Raw genomic sequence first — 24,607 nt, 5'->3', positions numbered from 1 at the left:
AGGGCTCTGCTCCCTCAACTATTCTGGAGTGTTTCAGTCCTCAAAAAGAAAGGGTTTGGACAGAAAGAGGAAGTGATACATTTTTAGTCTCCCTTTTTTCTTGATTTTTACTGCCTACATTAGTCAGCCGTGCCCATGCAGCATGTAACATTCATATCATTAACAAAATAGTCTGTTAACATCCTTGGAGTCAGGAAAATAAACCTGAAGCGTTGATTTCAAGGTTCATCTGGAACAGGCAACCAACATCAACTGCACAAAAGGAAAAGTGAAAGCCAAGGCCTTCGGCAACATGCACACAGCAGTGTCTCTAGCAGAGGGCTCCCACCTGGTTACATTTGTTACCCCAGAACCACAGGACATCAGCATCTCCACTGCTCTGGACTCACAGAGCTAGTGCAACAAAATAAGTACCATTTCCGTAGCTGATTTTGCCTACAAGCACCAAAGCTGGTCCACCTCTCCCTTCCTGCTTCCCCACTGCAAGGATAACTTTAGCAAAGAATACAACTTCATGGCCATGCTGAGGTATCTAAAGAGCTGTGATCACATTCAACTTAGAGCGCAAAGTTAAGAACTACAGCTAACAAAATCAAGGTGTTTGACTCAGGGCTAATATGAGTAGAATATAGCTCTCAGGAGTAATTTTTCCTCCATTTGGTCTTCTTATTAGGCACTTAGAAAATTGATGACCTGAGCAAAGTAGAGTGCAAACCCACCTAAAACTCACCTGTACCCTCTATCTAGCAACTGTTCTACCAAAGCTCACCATATTTGCAGTTCTGTACTTCCTTCCTTTCTAGAAAACAGATGTATACATTTTTTGTTACCTCAAGGTAACACACTTGTGTTATCCTGATCTGAATGTACAAAGCAGAATGGTAAACTGAGGCCTTCAGCAACATCCACATTTGCTCAGAGCAGAGGGCTCTCACCTGATTGCATTTGTTACCCCAGAACCACAGGACTCATTTTGCTTCGTTTTCAGTGCAGTCAGTTCATTTAGGTCAGCTGTAGACAGGCAGCACTGACCTCAGTGTAAACCTAGAGAGCTTTGTTGTCCCTCTGCCACAGGACAGGCCATATGCACCAGTTACCTTGGGGTTAATAAAAAAAAAGATACATCCTGTGTGTCTTGATTAAGAGCAAAGAGCCTGCCTCAGAGTAGCTTCTCCTTTCTAGGCTATAGAAAAATAAAGGAGGGAAAAAAGCAGAGGCCCTAGTAAGGCTGACAGAGGAGCACCTCAGTGATCAATGCAACTGAAAAGGATGAGGCAGTTTTCATCACTTTATCGCAGAGCTGGCTGCTGCAATCAGCAGCACGTCATTTTGCTCCGTCACTCTGTGAGAGGTCTCATCTTTGACCCTATTCTTGGTAATTATCCCCTCCTACAGCTCACATGAAATGCGACCTATCAGGTGCTCCAGCTGCACTCAGTAACCATCTTGGTGCACACATCTTATGACTCCTTCTGAGGACAAGCAGGCAGAAGCCAAAAATAGCTTCCTCATCTTATTTACACAACAATCATGAACACTGTAATAAACAAATAATCTCTGATGAAGCTGCTTTATAAAATTACTTCAAATTTAAATATTTTATCTTCCACCAGGAAGGATAAACAGAAGTGCTAGCACTATCTTTAAAACAACAGCCAGAAGAAAATCATAACTGCCCAATTGTTAATTTCTAATGTGTGTGTCAATACTGACGATAATCAGGAGCTTGTAAAAAGAATTTTTTTCGAGCCTTTTTTCCCCCTTCAGTTCTTACTAAAAAGTCTCGATCAAGCATGTTTAATTCTTAAGCACAACATATGCTTAAGTTTCACTGACCTTAATAAAACATAGGCAAGAATTTGTTTTACTGTCAGTTGAAGTGTTACCCTTAAATTGGAGTGCATAACCAAAAGCAAAATTAAAGTGCAAAGAAGGTAAACTGCAACAGACGTATGATCCTGAGAGTGAAGGAACTGAGTCCTGGAGGACTTGTTTGTCCAGAGGTTTGTCCAGTAAATCAGATCAATGAGTTAAAGGTCTGCAAGGAAGATAGTCATTATGCCCCTACTGTATGCTGGAAAGGTTCAATTTAGTTCTTTTGTTTGATGCTATTTCTATCAAGCTTACATTTCAAGGAATTTACTGTTTTTAAGACCAAGATTTTGGAAATGAGGGAAAGAAGCTCTGAGCCACTTGTTTGTTCTCACAGACACCTTGAATCCAGATGACTGACAATGATGGCAAAGGCAACTGGCCTTACCTTATTGGGTAAATCTCTTCTGCTGTTGATCTGTTTGGTACCAGAACTGTGGTGAGCAAGCTGCTGTAAAAGACAGGGACGCTCCTGCAGCTGGAGAAACTCCACTCTGCACAAATACAGTGGAAATATCACACCAGCTTAGAAAGAGTATAAACACCTGATTTTTTTCCCAAAAGGTGAACAATCATTAAAGCCATACAACATCTGAAAGTAGCAGATAAACTTGAGGGAAGATCCTCATTTTATTTGTTGCTGTCACTATGAATGTCCTGATAAGCCCTAATTCAAAAGAAACCAACCTGCTTCCCCTCCATGATGTACTCTAAAATTGGAATTGGACTGGTTGTGGAGGCTGTGTTTACAGAAGCTTTGAGCTTCATGCCAGGGAGCAGACATAGAGAACTCCTTTTGGTGGAGCTTGCATGGGCATCTGCTTCAAGAAGCAGGTCCTAACAGAGGAATCAGGTTCACAAGTCACAGTACCATTCATTTCCACTTCAAGTATTTCCTAAAATCTGAAAGACTCAGAAACTGAGCATTGCGTTTGCACATTTCTGTGCCAGCACAACATAACATATGCTTGACACATCTAGAAACATTATGGTGCTGCTTCCATTTCCTGCCAACCACAACTCTTTCTTTTCCTTCCTGATTTTAGGTTTTGTGAATTGTTTCAGTGAAGGAAGAGGAGGAACAGAAGAATACTTCAGTACCTGGGAAAATAAAGTGTTTAGAGGAAAGAGGTAAAGCACGTGTTCTCAGGATCAGCTGGAGGCAGAAAATACCACAGAGCGTGACACAAACTGAGAAGAGATTTTGTACTTGCTTTTCATTTGTTCCCACAACAGATGGATGCTGGCCTGACTCAAATACTCCATGAAGTAGCAGTCATTGCATATGCTTCCAGATCTGTGTCAGCCTAGCTGAAGGCAAACGCGCCACTAGCCAAACACAAGTTGAAGAATCAGCATAGCAGGTACAACCAGGATGGTTACAGATCCTCACAGTCTCAAAGGGTCCTCTTCCAATTCTTTCAAGGCTCAAAGTGCTTTTAGTTATCTCTGCTATGAGCAGCACTGGGTTTGAGGTACATAACAGTATAGATAAATTTGGTATGCAATTTTAGGAAGACCACAAATTGAGGATCCACCCTTTAAACAGGTTCAGATTTGGGAAACAGTCAAAAATCTGAAAGATTTGATCCTTATCTAAACAATTCAAACCATCTGAGCACCACTCAAGTCTGCACAAATGGACTGAACTCCCCAGAGAAAGCCCTTTCTCAAGAAAGTTTGAGTATTTCCAACCCTGGCTTGGCAAGAAGTTAACATGAGAGCAGACTCCCTTGTGGTATTTTGGTATTTCTGATTCCAAACACAGCCATAAAAACAGAGCAAGAAGATGGATTTTGATACATTAGTTGAATTTTTAGACATATAAATTAACTTTTTTTTTTCTGATTACAAACTCTCTAATGTTTTTGAGCACAGACCCCACAACCTTGACCGATGTGATGGCTCAGCTTTACTATGTGGTGGCATTGTTTGTTTCAAAAATAAGGGCATCACATGGCAAAAACACTCTCTCTTCTCTTCTTACAAAAAGTTATCCCAGTACAATGGCAGACAACTGCTCAATAGAAGGTAGCAGTAAGACTGCTACATTTCCACAAGAAGTCCTTTGGCTGTTACACCATTGGTAAGGTAGATCTAGCAAGGGTTGGTGAAAATCATGTACTATCAAAGGTCAAAGAGGGTCTATCACCTATAAATCTCAGGGGCAGTTTAAACAAATTATGAAATGGCACAATCTCACCTACCAAGGAAGTCAAAACAGCGTCATATTTCTCCCCAAAATATAACAAAGGTGCAAGCAAAATCAGAGATTAACACCCTCCTCTTGATTGTCTACACAGGAAAAGCCACATTTTGGAAAAGAATGAGAGAGTGTGCGTATTTATATCCAGCAGCTACAGGAACAAAAAAATGGTATTTTACCCAGAGTCTGATCCCTGAAGAGGCCCACAGTGGCAAAAATAGGATAATTGTAAAATAATAGCTCACGGTGTTCTCACACTTTTTTTTCCCGTGCTGCTAAAAGCAATTCACTCAATCAGCAGTTGGCTATCACCAAAATTCCCTCCTTCATCTCTGTATTCCACTTAGGGAGTAGCAAATATAGGGCACTCAGCTCATAACTTCTGTTTTTTTCAAGCAAGAAAATTCTTATAAAAATGAAATAAGTCTCTGGTTTAATGGCCATCAACTGAGCACAATAGCTATGCTGGGAACAAGAGATCTTGAAAAAATTCCCTTCATGACTACAGGGCTGATTCTTTCATATTGAATGACTGTGGCGTGATTCCAGATGCAGAAAAGCCAACTCCTTTAGGATGGTTTGTTCTTGATTTTAGTTAATCCTCCCAGACTGCAGAGTATTCTGTAACAAACCAATCAGCTAGGGGGCCTCCAGAGCGCAACACCCCACTTCTCAAAACTTGGATCTGTACCCAGTCACGCAAGGAAGTCTAATCCTACACGAAGGCATACATTCGTGCACCCACTGCTAACTTCCAGAAAACCTTTACCACGGATGTTCTGGGAAAGTGGTTATCCTCCATCTGCAGTTTCTTTTTTCAGCTGGTACTCATAATCAGTTGGCTTCCCTGTACCCCTGTCGATCACAGTCAATATTTCTACAGCACGATCTATAAGACTGCTTTAACCTGGCATGAGCCTGAATGTTTTCTAGTTTTTCCAGAGCCTCTATGACAAAAGGTCATTCTTCCCAAAATATACCAGGATGATCCAGCCTCAAAACAATTCAGGACCCAACCATCTCATTAAAAACAAACAAGACTACTTAAAAATAGAAAGAAAAAGTAATTATATCTTGCCTTTTTTTGTTGCTATAAACACATCCAGCAGATACATCTGCTAAATCAAGGCTAGAGAGATTCAGTTTGGGTCTATACAGCAAAAAACTTCCTGCAATTACAAAGACCAGGTCTTGTATAGCAGTCATCATCTGTGGCTCTCTCTTCAGGCACCCTGTCAGAAGGGCAGTTTCTCCTTTCTGAAGCTTTCTTCTGACTCATTGAAATAGCTGTAATTCTACTATGTCCTCTTGCAGTTTCCGTGGACCAGACATTCCTCCCCTCCTTTCAAACCATTCTGTGACATTATTACCCACAATCGGTGTGTTGTGCTCTATCTTGAAATCAGCTGAGGCCTTTGAAGATTAAGAAAAGATGCAAGGTAAATGTTATATATTATTATTACTTTAATTATGTATCCATCTACTAACAGCTCATCACTGACAGCATGAATTTAAAACTGAATTCTACCAGCTTCCTGTTCTAAGCTGCCCATTGCCTTCCAGAGATATCAGGAAATTAACTGGAGCCTGGGGAAAGGGGGGACAGGGGAGGAATCTTTGACCACACAGCAAATAGTAATGCAGAGAACAAGGGGCTCCTTTCAGAACCAGCATCTTGGTTTTGTGGATCCTAAGTGTTTCATCTCTTAATGTTTCATCTCCTAATGTTTCATCTCTCCCTCATTCTTCAGAAGTCCCAACAGCTGAAACACGTCTAAAACAATGGATGCATGGCGTCAAGTCATTCTTCCACCAACAGCTCCAAATACTGCCAGCACAACACACCAGACCTGTCAACATTTTGCCTTTCCTTCCGTATTTCCTCCATGACAGCCCACCAAAACAGAGCTGCTTCTGAAAAGCCACTGAAAAAAGACCGTGCTAATGGAGCAAAAGCCCCAGCTGGGGCACCAGCCAACAATCCCAGAATTACCATCTGACCAAGCTGATATGCATTTCATTTGAGCTAGCTAAGTTTACCCATAATTTGCAAACATTCTCAATTCATAAATCAGTAACAATTCAGAAGTGATTATTGCTGCATTACATCATTTTCTATGAACAGCATCAATGCAGCTGCTTGCTACATCTGTGAGTATTTTATGGATACTATCCATGAGTCAAGAAAAAATATTTTCTGCCAGAACCCACCAATTATTATCATGCCAAGAGAGTAAAGGTAAGCTAAAATGAGTATTGCTTTACCCTTCACCTCTTATGAGTTAACACTTCTCTCTTCTTACAGCTTTGAGTGAAAGAAGCCTGGCACACAGTTCATTTGAATTTCCATCCCCAAATCCATCCTTTCCAATTTGGCACAGTGGGAAGATTCTCTGTAGAGGTGCAGTACGAGTTGCTGCAAATCACGACTCAGGTGCTTGGCAGATATCTGCATCCAAAGTTCAGATAACACCTGGCTGTACGGTCCTGCCTGTAGATAGAATGATGATTCTCTATCTATCATAAGTTCAAGAGAAGCAAAAATGCAGATAGCCAGATAACAAGCAAACAGCAGATTTACAGGAGCCACTGGGTCTTGAAATCTCGTAGAGAGCACTAAAGCAACCAACTCTCATGGTGTGGTGAGGAAGCAACCAGCTAACATAGCTTGCACTATGTCCCTTTTCTTGCTCTTGGATAATCTGGTTTTCCTATCAACTATTTTAATAATCTTTGCTGAATGAAACTTACCAGGTTTTCAGGATTTTGCTTTAAACAGTCATATGATTTCTGTATTTTTGAGGTTTAACTATGTAATGCCCCTTGGTAATTTTTCTTTCAGAGGTTCTAACACTTCTGGAGATCATATCAAAATTATGCATACACTTATGGTTATGTACAAAGCTGGCATTATACAACAGCAAGTTTGTAGCCAAGAGAATGGAAACTCCCTAAACCAAAGATGACTTAAAAGAAGTAACTCCCTTCAATCACATAAGATCTGGTCCATCTCAGGTTTTCCACCCAGTCGTTTTTCCACCTAGTCCTTCTGCTTTATGTCCTTTCCCTGTGGACAGACACGCATGGGCCACTGCTTGATCTTTGTACCCCTGCCCATATATTTAGGCTGCCATTAACATCACATAAGAGACTAGCTGGAAGAGACACACTCCAAGGAAAGTGGAGCCAGAATATCCCCCTCTTCTGTAGCCAAGTGCACCATGCTGCCAACACATCTGCTCCCCACCAAGCCAGCAAGCGTCAAGGTTATTTTGGGACCTGCATCTACAGATGGTGGCACAGAGCACCAGCAGCATGAAACACAGTGAGGACCACACAGCTGAAACCTAAAACTGAGGGACCAGCCCGCATCAGGGCAACTAACCCCTGCAAAACCAGACATAGTCAAGGACATGAAACCCTGTGAGATACTAGTCCCTGATGCATTAAAGTGGAGCAAGGAGGCACAAAAAACCACCATAATGAGGATGTGATAGTGATGCTATGAGGTCCTTCTTCCAATTTTGGCTGTCCCTTTATTGCAGCAAAGCTTCCAATGAGAAGACATGGCCCTGCAGTGACTTTAGGTCATCAAAAACCAGCCATGGGGGGAGCCTGAGCCTGGTGGAGAGGCAGTGGGCACCTTGTAAGCTGCCTTTGCATAGGGAGAACAGGCAAGGCCTGCCACCCAGAGCTCATCCAACCCTCAATGAGGTGTCTGAAAAGGGGAAGAGGAATGTGTAATGCTTGCATGAGGGGGGACAAGGAGAGTTCGGCATGGAGCAGCCATCCCCCTGAGTATAGGAGGACACCTGGGCCAGGCAGCAGCATGCCTGTTCCCTTATGGCAGCCATAAGGGCTGCATTAGAACACCTGCATTTTCCTTTTATTACTGTTTCTGTCATTTATTTGCCATGGGGGTAGGGAATGCTGTGCTCAGGCGCAGCTTTCTGTGAGGGTCCACCCCTGGTGAGCACTCAGCCTCTGATGCAAAGGGAGTAATTTACACCCTGTGGCGAGGAGGAGTTGCTGCTTGGGTCCCTGTGGGCAGCCAGCACTGCTGGGCCCTGGGTACAGACGCCCGTTTGTGACAGTCCCAATTCTCCACCCAAGCACAGAAGCGTTTAGGGGTAGTTGATACCCCAGTGTGCTCAAGTGACACAAACTTATCCCAGCCTCACTGTACCAGCAGCTGCAGTATGAGTCCTGCCTGCCAGCAGGGTCAGCATCTGCTAAAACAGAGTGATATACAGCTTCAGTAGTGAGGAGGGAATTACAGGGAGACGTCAGAATACCATGGCTGACAAACCACACTTAACCACCTCTCTTAACAGAAAAATGAGAATTCCAGGGGAGGTTTAGATTGGGTGTTAGGAACAATTTCTTCACTAAAAGGGCTATCAGGCACTGGAATAGGCTGTCCAAAGAAGTGCTGGAGGTATTTAAAAGATGTGCAGATGTGGTGTTTAGGGACATGGTTTATGGCGGACAGTGCTGAGTTAATGGTTGGACTCAATGGTCTTGGAGGTCTTTTCTAATCTAAATGATTCTATGATTCTATGCATTGCTGTAACTAAAGCTGCAGGGGACTTTGCTCTCTCCTACTAGTAGTTTGCTCTGTCTCCTCCATGCCCAGAGAAGTGCCCATGGGCTCCAGAGCACACCTGGCCATCTGCACATCGATAAAGCCTTCACTTGCAAGAACATGACTCAATATAAACCTTGCTCATTTATGGTCTAACATCCATCCCAACAACGTTACTACTAGAACTACTTAGTCGATTGTGAAATCAGTAAAGACTGCACTTAGGGAGACAAAGTATTGAAAATCCTGAACCATGACTACCTTAAACTCTAGTAAAGTTCAAGTTTCAGGCCCTTCTGCAAAGCTTGACCAGCACATTAAGACACACAACCACCAAGAAAAGTAAAAAGCGTAGAAGATACCTAAGGAATAAAAATGCTTATTTAGGATCCATCATCAACAGCTTTTCACATCCCTCACATTTCCCTGTGAGTTACATCTCCCAGCCAAGATCTCTTCTGTGGGCGGCTGGGGCGAACAGTGGAGGCAGCACCTGGCTGTGACCCAGACCTTGGACAAGATTTGGGGTCTTGTCCATGCAGGTCTCCAGCCACAGATATCCCCACAGCCTGACTCATCCAGGGAAAGCTCTGATTTTCTGGCAGGTGATATTTTAATGGCACATTGAAACTGTATGCAGAAAGCAAGTGTTCTGCACTGTAACTTATGCAGATACTGAAAACACAGGTCCACCCCCCACAAAAAAAATATTTCAACAACAAAATTGCTGTAGCCTTCCTGTGAAATCAACAAAACTAGTACTTCCCACAAAAACATTAACTGAGCTGGAAACTATTTAAAACTTTAGTTTGTATAATTACAGTATGTTATTGGAGCCATTCTGTACATCAAGAGCTGATCAGATCACAGTACCTATCTGCTGCTGGATAGTCTGTGATTTACATGTTACTGTTCGTGGACACATAAAAATAAGTACTAAGACATGAATCAAATAAGCTTTGGATTCTAGATGTTTAAAATTTAGATGCTAACCTAAATAAAACATTAATATAGCAAGAATTTATATCCAGTCTACTGTCTAAATGTCCTTCCATTCATGTCATCACCTGAATAGAAATATGGCTTTCATTTGTTTTGAGGCATATTCCAAAAACCTACAGGTCACAGTTCTACCATTGCATCTTGGACCATAACAGTTTATAATTTAAAATAGTTTCCTTTTTTTTCCACTGGTGAAAGTATACTTCCTTCTTTTTTTGCCAGTTCTCTCACTCATATATCAAATGGCTTACATAAGCATTACAGCTGCTGATTGACTAAGAATTATGCACAGGAAATAGTTTCCTAAAATATCCTGGTTTTTTGACACTTCTCAGTTCCACTCAGTTGTCTGTTACTTAGACTTACTCTTGGGGCAAGGAACACTGTTTAATATCCATACAGAATGAAGGAAAACAGAGGTTCAAGGCAGGTGGATTCACCAGCCTCTACTGCAATATGAACAGCTAACCGACTAAGCCTCCACCAGTTGTCACATACAAAACGTAGATATGTCACACTAACAAGTATCACTTGGGGTCCTCATCCAGGGAAACATTGCCAGGTATTCACTTATTCTTTAAAAAAACCCATTTTTTTATAAAAAACATTTATCAAAAAAACCCTATGTTATCCAAAAGTAACTCAAAGGGAAACTTTGAGGAATGGTGTTTAATTCTTACAGAACAATCTGCCTATAACATAAAACAGTTAAACCCTGGAAGGTCTCCCAGTAAGGACCAGGAGTACAGCAAAATCACTGGACTTGACATGACAGGAAAACAAGCAGATAAAATTACTAAGACGACTCCTGCACCCAACTCTGATGAACTGTCACAGGGGAGGTCAGGTCATCCTGTAGCCAACAGCATGCCAATAATTTCAATTAAATTCCAGAGGAAAAACTCAACATCCGGGGGAAAAAAAGTTTCCTTCAGCTATTGTTTCCTTTCCAAAGATCACTTCTTCAGCTAAAAGGACGGGGAAGAGGAAAGAAAGAAAGGAACTGGGTGAATAATGCTCCGTGACTAATAGCCGTGGTCTGACCAGCCTGAAACAGCTTCAAGTACTCATGACCTTTTGAAGAGCCACAAGTTAGATGCTAACAAAAACGCATAACACAAACTCTCACACCCCCCTCCTTTTATCAAATGGGCATTGAGATGAATAAGCTGACAAAAACAACATGGAAGTAATCTGCTGAGTAATTCCCCTAATATTCCACCGTGGGTTGGCTCTGAGAGTTTGAGGCACACAGCTACGAAGGCACTGTGCTGACTGTATTTCAGATGACAAATTCTCATTAATCACAAACAAATACTACGCATTGTTCCACAGTTTACACAAATGTCCTCCTGAAGCAGTACTCAAGTCATTAAGAAATTGCCAAGCCCTCCCATATATCTCATTACACAATTTCTCTGAGAGAATGTGAAAGCTCTCACCCAGCTGCTCCATGCATCCCACTCCCTGTTATCATTCCGTGGGACTTCACTCAGTGCATGCATTCCCCATGCCATTTAAAGGTCTTCAGTATAAATCTGCTTTCAGGAGGTGGCACACCAGTTAACTCTTGAGGGGTTGTTTTGTGATCTTTTCCATCAATTAACACAAATCTACCCCAGGTTGCAGCATCATTAGATCAAGCTTGGCAAAAGCAGATAATAGTAATAATAACATACTACTCTTAATATAGTATTTTAATACTTTTCATCTCCAAAATCACTTTTAAGACATTAAGCTTAACCTATTAATATCTATATTAAATGATCAGAAGTACACAAAATGCTGCTACAAGTACACAATTCTGGTACAAATACTAAAATTCACTGAAACATTTCTTAAAACAACAAATATCAGAAAGCAGTATGATCCATTCTGTAGAGAAAAAAATACTATGCTGATTGGATTTTGAACATACACTGCCAAATTCTCAAATAACTGCACAACTGGAAAAAATATGCACATCATTAACTATAACTAGTTAGCAAAGATAACTCAATAAAACTTAATGGGAAGTGCTCAAAACTCCCAAGTAAATAATTTTGTTAGCTGTAAAAATTAACTCACATTTGAATAGATGCCTAAGTATTATTTAGCCAGCACTCAATTTGAGAACATTATCTATCTTGGGAGAAAAGCAGTTTGGGCTAAAGCAAGAACTGTGATATGATTGTCACCCAAACTTTTGGGAAAAGTCTGGCAGTGCATCCAAAATTCACGCCTAGCACACACTTATGTAAGTCAGAATCCTAAAATCTGGACGTAACAACTGAAACTGAAGGGAAATTCAGATTTCAGACCATCCCCATCTAGAGGAAAATTTCTTTATAATTGTGAGAAAGGATCATAAAACTGTGGAAAGGCATTGTGTGAAATTCATGCAGCTACAGAACTGATTACAGAACAACAAAGCAGAACTTTGAGGTACAGCCTGAGCAGTGAATACTAGAAGCCCAGACCACTCCAATCCTGGGGAAAACTTAAGCAACCTAAAATAACATGGTGGCAGCACAACAAACTGCGGGACCCTCTTGGGCAGACTCATGGGCAGGAATAAGAAGCCATGGATGAGAACAAAAGAGGGACAATGAAATGAATGTCTTAGGCACTGACAATTCTGAAGATGAGAGGTGACAGGAAAGATTTTGAAGAGAGAAGTAAACAGAGTAGAAGTCACAAACAGGAGAGCTTGACAGCCTGAAACTGTTTGGATTTTAAATGAGCTCAGTGGACAGAGAAGGGGAAAGATCATTGAACTGTTACCCATGAATGACAAGGATGGAAGTGAAGCACTGTGAGAATGAAGACATCCAGCACATTTGGCAGCAATAGCTTTAGGAGGGTCTTGAATGGGGACACAGTGGCAGCAGATCGTGGTTAGTCTCTGACATGTATCAAAGAGGAGGGAGATGGGGGTAAGTGGAAAATTGTCCAGCCTAGGAGGAGAGATGAAGAAGAAAGAAGCACCAGAAAATTCAGCAAAGAAAGAGGAAAAACCCTTGGGCATGTGCAGAATTGCTGATGAAGTGTTTAGTGATGAGTGGTGAAAGAATCGCATCATGTCAGCTCAGCAAGCTGGGAAAAGCACCTCAAGACTGAAAAGGGGTAGCAGCAGTCCCTAGTACAAAGGTAGCAAAAATGAAAAAGATGCTTAATGCATTCTTAGGACAGCACATTTAGTACAGTATAGGGAATGTGACTGAGAGGGGGTGCTGCAGCAGAGTCCTTAGAGGATACAGAACCAATTGCGTTTTTCCTGATCTGCAAAAGATATGTTTCTCCTCCCACCCACCCCAAAGATCACCTTCTAAATTTAAGCCTCTAAATGTTTAGTTAGGGAGGACATCAGAGATCTAAGGAATAAGAGGACCTAAGAAAACTTATGCACTGTGTCTAAAAGCCTTACTAACTCCACAGGAAAAGTCTTGGCAAACATAACCTAACAAAGCCTAGCAATAGCTAGAAGCATATGCAATGCTCCAGCTGACCCACCATGCAGTGTTTGCTGAAGTAACACACATATTTCTCAGATAACATTTGCCAACAGGTTTCACATCCAGTGTTTGTCCCCTCAGAGTAATGTCAAGGTGATCCTCAGAAGACGGATCTCAAACAGGAGGGCCAAGACCACCAGTCTCATTTTCACCATAGGTTCTGTAACATGCTTTGCAGAGGAGGAGCCAGGAGGAACCATTCAGCTGCCATCAGGCCATTAGATACTGCATGTCCACAACAACACTTTGCTATTTTTAAAGTGGATTAAGACTCTCCTGTTTTCGTGCTGCTGGGCCTGTGCCTATTCAATAGGGAATGCTACTGCTACTGGGATTCAGTAATTCTGAACCTTGCTTACCTATGGCAGGAGGTCTTAAGCAGTCAGTGAGACAGGAAGGGCAGGGAGAGAAGGAAGAAAAGAGCTCTGCTTCTCTAACAAGAATGCCTAAGTGTTAGCTGCTACATCTGAAAACTTGGCTCATATTAGTCCACTGGGAAGGTCCAAGGGCATCAAACCAGACAAGGCATCTGTAAACACAACCATACTAAAATGTCCAGGCTGAGGTACCTAAACATGCCACACAAGCTGCACTGAGCTGTAGCAGTTAAATCTTTCCTGATAGAGTCTCCCAACCTCTCATGGCACCATTTGGCAGGAGCCACCTCCACCCCAAGCCAGTAGACCCCACTCCTGAGCAGCCCAGAGGGCTTGCTAGACACCATGACATAAGGTGCTCCATCCTCCTCCCCATCACAAAGGAACCACGCTACACTGAGCTAGGGAGAGCAGACACTTTTTCCATATATAACAGAGCCTCTCAGCCTTATATGCATTAGGTATCCTATAAGAGGAGCACTGGAAACTGCAAGGTACTGTATTGTATTAATGTCACTTAATGGTAACTGTCAATGATCATGATGGAATAAATATGGAAAAGGAAATTACTGTAATTGATTGACAGTATGGAAACTTCCACATATGATCTAATGAGAGAGGCCTGTGAGAAGCTGCTGCAGTAGAGGCCATTAATGCAAATCATATGCACCATGCCTGCTCTCTGAATTATGCAATGCCATGTGAATGTCTAATCCGTTTCACCAAGCTTGTCTCTATCCAGAAAGAGTATTCTACTGACACGCTGATTAGTATATTATGGGAGTTTCAGAAGTTCAGTGCTAGAGTGGGTGCCATTACAATGTTATTAATTTAGTTCAGAACAAAACAAACAGGTTTGTAAAGCCATCAAAATCGCTACATAGGTCTACAAGATACGTTTGTCATGGCTGATGGGAATTTCCAGGAATGTCTTGTGATATATGGTCGGACTTTACAAATAAATAAGGAGTATCACTTTTCTAGGAAACTGCTGTTGAGTACTTAGGAATTGAAGACAAGGTAAAAGGCTTGATACAGCTTCATGATATTTTGCATGGATTTCCAGAAAGAACACTGTGATAACAGAAACAACCAGGAAATTTGGAAGAGGTAGCTGGCACATTCATATTGCAGTAGTGCTATAGAAACAAAAGCTAGCATACAAACATGTTGGAAGATGGTGTCTGTCCCAAGGTTTCTGGGTTAATGCCATTGTATTTTCCCCTCTAAAAAATATACTTAGATCAAATGCCACTTAGATCAATGCTGGAATTTATTTTGATGGAGTCATCTCGGTCCCTGGGGAACACTTGTTCTTTGTGCAAAGCAGTAACACAATTAGCACTACAGTGTCTATTAAAGGCAAGCACAGGTCTGGACCACAGGAGACTTCACACAGTTTCATATTAAGCTTGGGGATGTGAAGAAAGCTTGCATAAAGCCTCCTATGCCTGTGCTAGCTGCCTCTCCCTTATTTCCACCAAAGTAAAAGTCATTCAACTGTAACAAGGAATTGAGAGAAGGCACTGCAATGTATATAGGATTCCTCACTACTTTCTAAAAATAGCCATTTTACAAGCCTGAAACCTAAATAATAAAGTTGAAAATTAGACCTGAGTCATTCACTCTAGCTGAAATGAACACTTAGAGCAACCATTTTGCTTCAATACCTCTTGCATCAAGGGTTCAAATGTCAAAAAAAGCTGGAGTGCCCATGAACCCAGTAAGAAAAGTGAAAAACAGATGAAGAACTGCTTTGTCTCAAGATAACTGCTGCTCTCCTCTTATTATGCTAACAGAGTCCTGGCCCTGTGAGACACCTTGGCCTTTTATACCCACCTAGCACTTGCCAGGAGACAGGAAGGTTTCATTAAGGACAACTGCAAGGGCATGGAGGGCTCAGAGCATAGCCAGGCTTTCCAGGTAAAGCAGTGTTGAAGGCACTTGCCTTGCCTCACGTAGGGTCAAGAAAAGTGTGTTTCCCACTCCTCCTTGTCACAAGAGGCCCCAAGGCACCTATGCACCTCCTATGTGGAAAACGGGACAGACACCACGCAAGAGATCCTCAGGATCCTTTTCAGCGTTCCATAATGGATCACTCTTTTCCACTTAGCTCTCTTTTGTGCGAGAGCTAAGATTTCATAGAGTTATTACTTGTGCAGCAACATTACAAAACAGCTCTGTTACTGTCTAGGTTTTATGGCACCTGGACATGCCTAGGGAGAGATGCTGACAGCGGCCTGAAAATAAGTACAAGGAACAAGGCAGAGTTTCATATTTGGCAAGTCAGCACTGGGGAAGCAGAGATCCATGTGTCACTATAACATTACATACTCTTGTAGGGGAAAGATACCTACAGCCCCCCTGGATTCAGGCATTGCTACTTTATTAGGTTATTTGCAGTGCCACATGACAACAGAGACTCAGCCTCATCAGCTGTGCAAGTACAGCAGCAGGAAACGGAGCCGTTGACCCAAAAGCCCTGCAAATACACCAACAGCCCCTCAGCAGAGGACATCAGTTTTTTGAGCTGGGTGCGATGATCACCTCTGAGGATTTGCATTTGGGCATTACTTTTGCAAGCAGATGAAAGGCTGCTTTTACCCACACAGGGAGCCCACAGGCAAGGAATCAGGTCCTAGCCAAACACCAAGCAGTTGGACTCAGCGGGACCCGGGGTACAGAGGTGCTCGCTTATACTCTGGGACTCAGCAGCATGATGGGTGGCTTCACATCCAACCCTAATGGACTGCTAGACACATCTTTGCAGGGAAATCTGAAATCTTTTCCCTTGGGATAAACACATTTGGCAGCCAGTGGTTTAAAACCTCTTCACAGTGATTTCAGAGAAGAGATAATGCATGTTCGTAAGCTCTCAAGAAATCAGTACAGCTTCCTGGCAGCTACACAACTTGCAAGGAGGCTGCAGGCACCCTGAGACCGGCAGACCCCCAGCTGGGACAGGAGTGCCTACACTGGCACAACGCGTTTCCCTGGTTTTTCCTCTTTTCCTTGCTGCCCCGCCTCAGAGGTTGCTTTGGTAAGCCAAAGATTAAGGACGTTTTGATCAGACTTGCCTTGTTAATAGAAAGGATTAACTCTCCGTGACATTTTGATGTTTTGAATTCACACCACAGAAATTTATTAATTTTTCTTGGGAGGTTGAATTTGTCTGGGAGGGATGCACAAGGCAAGGATGGGGAGGGGTTTTGCAGGGAAGAGAAGGCTTCTCTAGCCTTGGAGGAGTTATTTGCCACCCAGGGGCCAATACTCTAGATTTTTGTAGAGACTGATGCTTTCAACATGTAAAAACACTCTGAGGGAAAAATACTGTGCATGTGTGTGTTTTCAGCATCCATGATTTCACTACTTTTTTTGCAGAACAGTCTGATTCTTTCTGTGCCCATTTGATGCAAAGTTTGGTTTTAGGTAGGATAGGCCAGAAAACCAAAACCTGGGTCCAGATTTCAATCGCTCCCAAAAGTTCAGGCACCCGAGGTCTCAGACTGCTGTGCAGCTAGTAGCCAGCTGTGAATTAACACTCCTCTGACATTGTAGCATGCTAAGCTTCTACAGGAAAACCAGTCCTATACCTTAAACAACGCCGCACAACGCTTTGTGGAGCCTGGTAATGAAGGAGGATAGTATTAACATTCCAATCAAAACATCCAGGAGGAGGAAAAGGAGAACTGGTACTTCCAATGTCAACTTCAATTAGGAGGAAATAGAAGCCATAGATGAGAAATAGGAAGCATCTGTATGTGAAAGCATATTTAGCTTTGAAGCTGGTGTGGGAATATTGGCTTAGTCCTTACTTTCCCCAAGTGTTATGTCATCTCATGTGTAATGTTGACACTTACAAGGATTAGTTATTAAATAATTCCTTTACAAACAACAGGGAATAATTCTGGCCTTTGATATAGACAGATTATGATCTCAGATGCTACTATAAAGATCTTATATTCATCTTAACAGGCTAAGCACATTAGAAATCAGGGAAGAAAATACATGAATGCAAAATATGGAAAGTAAACCAAAGAACAGGAAAATCAGAAAAGCCATGCTGAGCCACAGGTTTTAGTACCTGAGAAAGGGAAATTATTAAGAGATTAAATCAGTCCGCACCAGTCTTCAATTAAGTAAAAATTGTGTTCTATGCCAATCTGGGAAAAAGGTCTTTTTTTTTTTCTTTTAAATTAAACAGTTCTCCATTTTGGGACTGCAAAGAAAAAAGAAAAAGGGTTTAAGAACAGCCTGCAGATGTCTAATTAACCTGACACTGCCCTCCGGTCAGGCACAGCCAGCTCCCAATTACCTGCAGGTGCTTTATCCAGGTTGTGGATGGAGTCTGGCATAATGCAGAAACTCCTAGGCCAGCTCTGTATGGGTGCAATGCTGCACGTACACTGCTATCCTGCTCCTCCTAGTCCTGGAGCAGTTTAGCCTGTTTCAAACAGCACAGAGCCTGAGTTAATAAGCTTTGTCAGGCCTGAACCGGCTCTCTGTGGAGCTGACCTGGATACAGCAGAACCAGGAGAACCAGGGGAACACGGCACATAGGCACCCATCACCACCTCAGGCCCCCCAGGTGCTGCAAGCAGATCAGGGGTCCAGACCAGTGACTTCCCGAGGGCTGTTTGTCCCAGGAGGGCTCGTTATTCAGGCAGAGGGAGGGAGGAGCATGAGCCCACCAAGCTCAGACCCTCACACTCCACCCAGCTTGGTGTGTCTGTCTGCACTGCAGAGTGCACAGTAACTTAGTCACCATCTAGGGTGTCCAGAGCAGAAATTAAATAGCTACAGCTGCTGAGCTGGCCATTACCTGTGCCCTGAGTGGCTTTTGCTGCAGTCTGTGTTAAAACTGAGTGCCAAAAATCAGATCTGTGCTGATACAGGGTCTGAATTCAATGTTCAAATCAGGCCTGAAACAGAGCTGCAGTTGCTGTGTCTGGGAACCTACTCAGCCTCATGGTCTTTCTTTGGAGGTCTTTCTGCCTGAAGTCCTGAATGCACAGAATGAAGGGATGAAATGATCCTCCCCGCTAACAGCACACCTTGCCTTCAGGGAAATTGTACTCAGGGTCACCTTGGCACCAACCTTTTTTTAAAACAAACAAACAAACAAACAAAAATCTATCCTTCCACTAGGACATTTTTTCAAGATGTCTCCATCTGAGCATCTGTCATAACATGGGTGTGGGGGAATGACACCTTTAGAAAGAAGCTGAATAATAAAGAAAGAAACAGCATTAATTTAATTTGTTTTCTTGAACTGCAAATCCTTGTACTGGTATGTGCTTGAAGCAAATGAGGCATTAAAGCTGAGAAAATGCATTCAGACCCTTCAGTAGCACTTCCTTCGGAGGAATGAGAATAGGAAAGGCCCCTTTCATACTGTCCCATTGTCCCAGCCAGCCCTAGGTGTTCAACGCTGGAGCTCCAACTAGCAGCACAGTATGGGGTTACTCAGGGCAATGAACGACAAACAATTTAAAACTTTTCCATAAATCTGAAAAACAAAGAGGCTTTTTATCTCTGCACTGAAAAGAGTAAGGAAGCAGAGCCTGCATCCCCAGAGCCCACTGCACTGGCGTGATCAGAGCAATCAAGCTGATGGTCTGACAGCAGACCTGCAGCAGGCAGCCCTGTTCTTACAGCAAAGAGCAATCACTCAAGAAATCCTTCCCAGTTGCCTGCTACAAAAGGGGAGGCCCTTCCCCCTGAACCCCAGTATCCTTCCTGCTGGCAAAAGCATGCTGTTGCTTCTCCTGCTAGTCACACCTTCAAGAGGCACAGCTCCCTCAAACCCTAAGGGTCACAGCAACATGACAAAGTCAGAATAGGGACCACTGTTAATCTCTTCCTGAGCACTAAGGAGAAGCTCTTGCTCTATAATAACAGAAACCAAGCCAGAAACACTTTTTCTTAAAGCAGTGAGTGGAATAGCAAAGCAAGAACCCTTTTCCAACCTAAAGAGTGGCACAGAGGACTGAAATGACTGAAAGCCTGCAGAACATTTTATAAAACAGTTTTTTTCCCCCCAACAATGGTACTCTGTCCCTGACATGAATCAAAAATGTCTCAAGGCAGTTTGGTGAGGCCGCATGTGAATGCTGGGTATTGAGCTGCAGCAGCTGCAGGCAAACTTTGTGGTTAACCCTGTGAGACTTTCACTGCTACAGCTGGCTTCGATTCTGTCGCTGAGTCCAAGCAGCCGCTCCTTCCCACTGCACTACTGTTAAATATAATCGCAGCCTTATCAGTGTCTGCACTTCATTCCACTGCAAGCATCACAGGACCAGCTCAATGGTAAAGATGTCAAGATGTATATATCTCTACATACACATTACACACGAGCCTTCTGTCTTTTAAAATCTTAAGTTTGGGTTGTTGGGGGTTTTTAAGTATACAAAGCATAAAGCGACCTGAACTCAGACCTGTGCTTCTTCAGGAAGCATCAGTTCACTTTACAAAATCTTCAAGAGGAAAATAAATCAACTTTGCCTAAGGAACATCTCTCCTTATACCACTCGGAAGCCTTCTTTCTGACACCAGTACAAGGAGATCTGTTGCCATTCCTTCACAATCCACAGCACTAAGATAGGCTACCCACTAGCATTTTTATCTCCATGGTACACAGCTCTAAAACAGGACACTTTTCCTAAAACTTTCAGCATAAATGATGAAAACTCTTTGCTTCCTCAATACCAACAGCAGAGACCAATGAGGCAATGCAGTAAAGATTGATTAGTGAAAAGCAAATATTTTATATATCTAGTGTCAAGAAAAATTATGTAGTTTTTCAAGTGGTTATTAGAAGCTGACTTTATTTTGAACTTGTTTTGTATAAACTTCTCCTCCTGAGAAGACTTCCATGCAGAAAAACAGTATGGAAAAGAGACCTGAAAGGAGCGGTGCCATTATCAAGAAATAGAAGCCCGGTTTCGCATTAAAAGTTTCAGTTTAAATAAAATTATGTTTTTAAAAGTTACTTTTTAGCAATCTGTAACCAGCTTCAACCACCATATCTTTCCCAAGAAATCATTTTGAACAGAGATGTCTTTAAATAGGTTCAGAATTGCTGTAGTGACTCTGAATTAAACCCCTCACAGGGAAAAAAGAATTGAATTGGTTTTCAAGTCTAATCAAAACAATTTAGCCTAGTGCAGTAAGTTGCATGCATTTCTATACCAGTGCAAGTCCTTGCATACTGATTATTTTCATTACAGTTACAGGCTACCGCAAAGACAGTATATTGGACCAGAGCACTCCTGTACTAGATTCCTGTGAAAAAGAAAAAGGAAAACTGAAAAGCTTGCATTTCATCATGGATTTGCATGCACACAGGAACTTACTTATTGAGCCAAGCTTTATGCACTTATGTCAGTATAAGCCCACAGCCAGGTTAACTAAGTGGAAGATCTGTTCTCTACTACAGAATAGTTTTAAAACAAAGGCATTATAATCCCCAACCTGTGATATTTTCAGGAAATTCTGCTGAGGTCCTACTTTGTGATTGTGTGAATTTTTCCTTTCAGAGCAGGCCTGGCTTTCTGTAGAAGGAGGGCTGCAGTCCTAATAAATATTCAGAGGCTTTTTGCCATTGCATGCATCATAATTCTCTCCCAGCTCTATCAACCTGCTGGCAACTTCCCTCCCACCAAACCCTCTAAAGCATATACCTCTTCCCTGCAATCTATCCATTCAACAAGCATTGTCTTTCCAGTCCAATTTTGCAACAGATACCTTTAAAAGCAAGGTACTGGAAGACACATCAACGTAAAAAAGAAGGCCTCTCAGATTTGACCTCCCAAAGCACCAAGTCATGCATTAGGAACAGTGGTCACCCCCGCTTTCTTCCCAGAGTTTTTAACAACAGAGACAAGGGAAAATTAAAAAAAAAAAAAAAAAAAAAAAACCACCAAACCAGCAAATTTCAATGCAATCAAATTGCTTGTGAACACACACTGTGTGTGCAGGATGGCAAGGCAGACAGGGGAGTTCCGGCTTCCCTCCATCACCCTCTGCTCCACCTGACAGTGTCTTAGCCTGGAGCATACCTAAGGGCTACAGCACAAACTGCCCAAGAGGAGAACAGCAACATGAAAAGCTTCATTGCATCATTAGGTCACAATTTGTGCTAATCCCCCAAATTCTGCAGGAAAATATAAGCACCTAGAAAATAGCCTGCCTTTGAAGAGGAGTACTCATGGCTGGATATAGACCACCTGTCATTCTTTTCCTTTACTTAATCCCTACCCCATCCCTCAGCCTCATTTTCTTTCCACTAAGAAAAAAAATTATAGCCCTCCTTTCCTAATTCCAGTGCAAGCCTCTTGATAGCAAGAAGCATTTTTTTAATAAGCCTTGGCAAAGCGTGCCCATTTTTAATCATACAATTAGAAAAATTAATAAAAAAATAGAGCCAGACAGAGGAAGAACAAAAGAAGAGGGGACTCCAGGCTACGCAAAAGCGATCAAAAATAGAACACAGTGCCATTGTAAAAGGTGAGGATCTACCCATGCCAAATCCAGCCTGTGATGTCTACCAGGAGCTTCCAGCTTAGGGTCTACAAATAAAAGGAAGAAGAGAGGGATGGGCAGGAGAAGTTGCAGTGACAGACTGGAGCTCATGAGGAAGCTCCCCAGCAGCACACTGTCTCCCAAACCTTCACCCATCACCTGCCAGGGCACTGGGATATGCTTTGAGGTTCAGCACTACCAGAGGATTTGTGGTGAATGTCGGTGACCCCTTCTTCTTCTCTTTCCCTTCCTGATTTTGTCTTGGTGAACAATGCTTCACCATCCAGGAGCAGGGTTTTGTGCTGCTGTGCTGTCTCCTGCCTTTCACAGGGGACACAGAGTTGAGAGCCTACTTTCTGTGGGCTGGAAGCCTCCTGCAGCATGTTCTGAAGAGGAGGAAGGGTATTTACCCTTTCACCCTGGCCAAAATCTGCTTTGATTAATAATATACAGCAGAATAAGCACTCCTGAGCCCCTCCTCCCTGCCTTTAGCAGTAGATGCCACTCACCACTCTGCCTGGCCCAGGGAACAGAGGTGGTCAGCAACAGCATCACCTTCCCCATCACCTCAGGTGTACCCTGGGGGCAAAGAAAACATCCTGAATTGACCAACAGCTTTGTGGCTATTCTTGAAATTACCAGCGCACCTGCAAGCAAAGAAAGAATCCCAAAAGTGAGAAGCAATTGGGTGACAACTGAGCGGTACTGTTCCATCCAGGTTTCAGAATCAACCCACGCTGCCTCCCAGGGCAATGGGCCTGTCTTAGTATTTGCTGGGGGAAAAAAGAGCATTTTCAGATCATACATCTCCAGAAGTCTTCTACATGCCTTGCAAAATCCCCAAAGGCTGGAAGACTGCTTGTCTTTATGGCTTTGGAGTTTGACACCATAAGGCTCTGACCTTTTCCATAACAGAGAAAAGCTTAAAAGTTTTTTTAAGTCATAAAAAGGGTTTGTGTCACTTGGCTAGCCCAACATCTCTGTAGTATTGATATTCTTTAAGCTTTACCTGCACTGTGGTACTAAGCCTCCGCACTTGGAAGTGTACCATAGTTACATTGCTATTCTGTCAGCATACCTTACACCTGGACTGACACAATGCAAGCAAAACACTAAGATCAACAACACCTAGAACCTGTTGAAATAAATTATCAGCATTCCTCTAGGTCTCCCCTTTCCTTAGGTCCTGTTTCAGAGACTTTTGCCTGTGTCAAAATTTTTCAACATTGATTTACCCTGTGAAATCAGTGGGGCAACTCATACAAGTCAAAACTAAGCACTCACGGGTCCACAAATGTCAACTGTGCAGCTTCAATGGAGGAACTGAAAACAAGGACAAGAGGTGCATACTGCATTAAATGACCAATCAAATTACCTCAGTAGAAGCAGAGAGATTTATATGCTCTGTACAAAATTCTTCAAGTTTGTTTTCACTAATAGATGCACATTAAGCATATTTTTAAAATACTATTAAATAGAAATTTACGCATTTTAATGTATGGACAACTATGTATTGTCACAGTTGCACAGTCTCTGATTTTAAAATCTTTTGCTGTAACATAACTGTTTACAAGAGCCCAAGCCTCATAAAGCTTCTCACAAAAACTATCTTTATCAACTGGACACTGTCCATAACGAAAGCTACATCTCTGTAGATTTATCTACAATAAAAACAATAAAGAGAAGGTTACCCTGTCACAGAACTGTGTCAAATCTCTGAAGATTTCAGATTTTACTTTTTGAAAAATTATTATGACAGCAGATTTTTAGTCAACATAACATTTTAACTCTGGAACTGTAGATGACAAACAATCCAGTTTTATTCAAATCTGTTCTGAAATTTCCCACATTTTGCATGCTCTGCACAAAAACGAGTTATGGTACTCTGAAGAAGTCTAGATCAATAATATTGCAGGTTTCCTGCCACAAGTTTCAGGGAGAATGTATTGGCCAATCACAGTTAAATCCTATGCCTGAGAAGCAAGAATTTCATCAACAGCTACAAAACAGAAAAAAAAAAGAAAAATAAGTTGTTCAAACTCACACCACTGCAAAGTTCTGCTCACAGTTTTTATGGTAACAAGAATTACCCTAATCCATTAATGCAGCTCAGCAGTATCTGCAGAGATACCAATATCAGTAAAGATGCACCTTTGCATCTACGTCAGTTTTTTCACACATTTCTGAAGAAAAAGTAGTAAAACCCACACTCAGAGCTCAACTGCTAAAGAGTGTTTCTGCTTGGCCATTAGTAAAAAACATCAAACTGGAAAGTCTAAATGTGAACAGCCATAAAAACGTACTCATAGTTTTTGTCACGCAGGTGCCAAGTGCCTGGCATCATAAAAATCTGTTTGGTAACCAGGTGTCCTTTACATCGCTGCAAGATAGGTAAATAGCAATCCAGAAAGGCCAGAATCCCACTGAAATCAAGTTTTGCTATTGAAACAAAACAAGAAAAGAAAAATTAACAAATCTCCATTTCAGTGGATTTGAGATTTCACAGGAAGTATTTCCCTGTGACTTGCTATATTATTTCTCTTTTACT

Source organism: Corapipo altera, unplaced genomic scaffold (assembly GCF_003945725.1).
Source record: "Corapipo altera isolate COAL_440 unplaced genomic scaffold, ASM394572v1 60, whole genome shotgun sequence".
Taxonomy (NCBI): Eukaryota; Metazoa; Chordata; class Aves; order Passeriformes; family Pipridae; genus Corapipo; species Corapipo altera.
Note: the sequence above shows the minus strand (reverse complement) of the source record.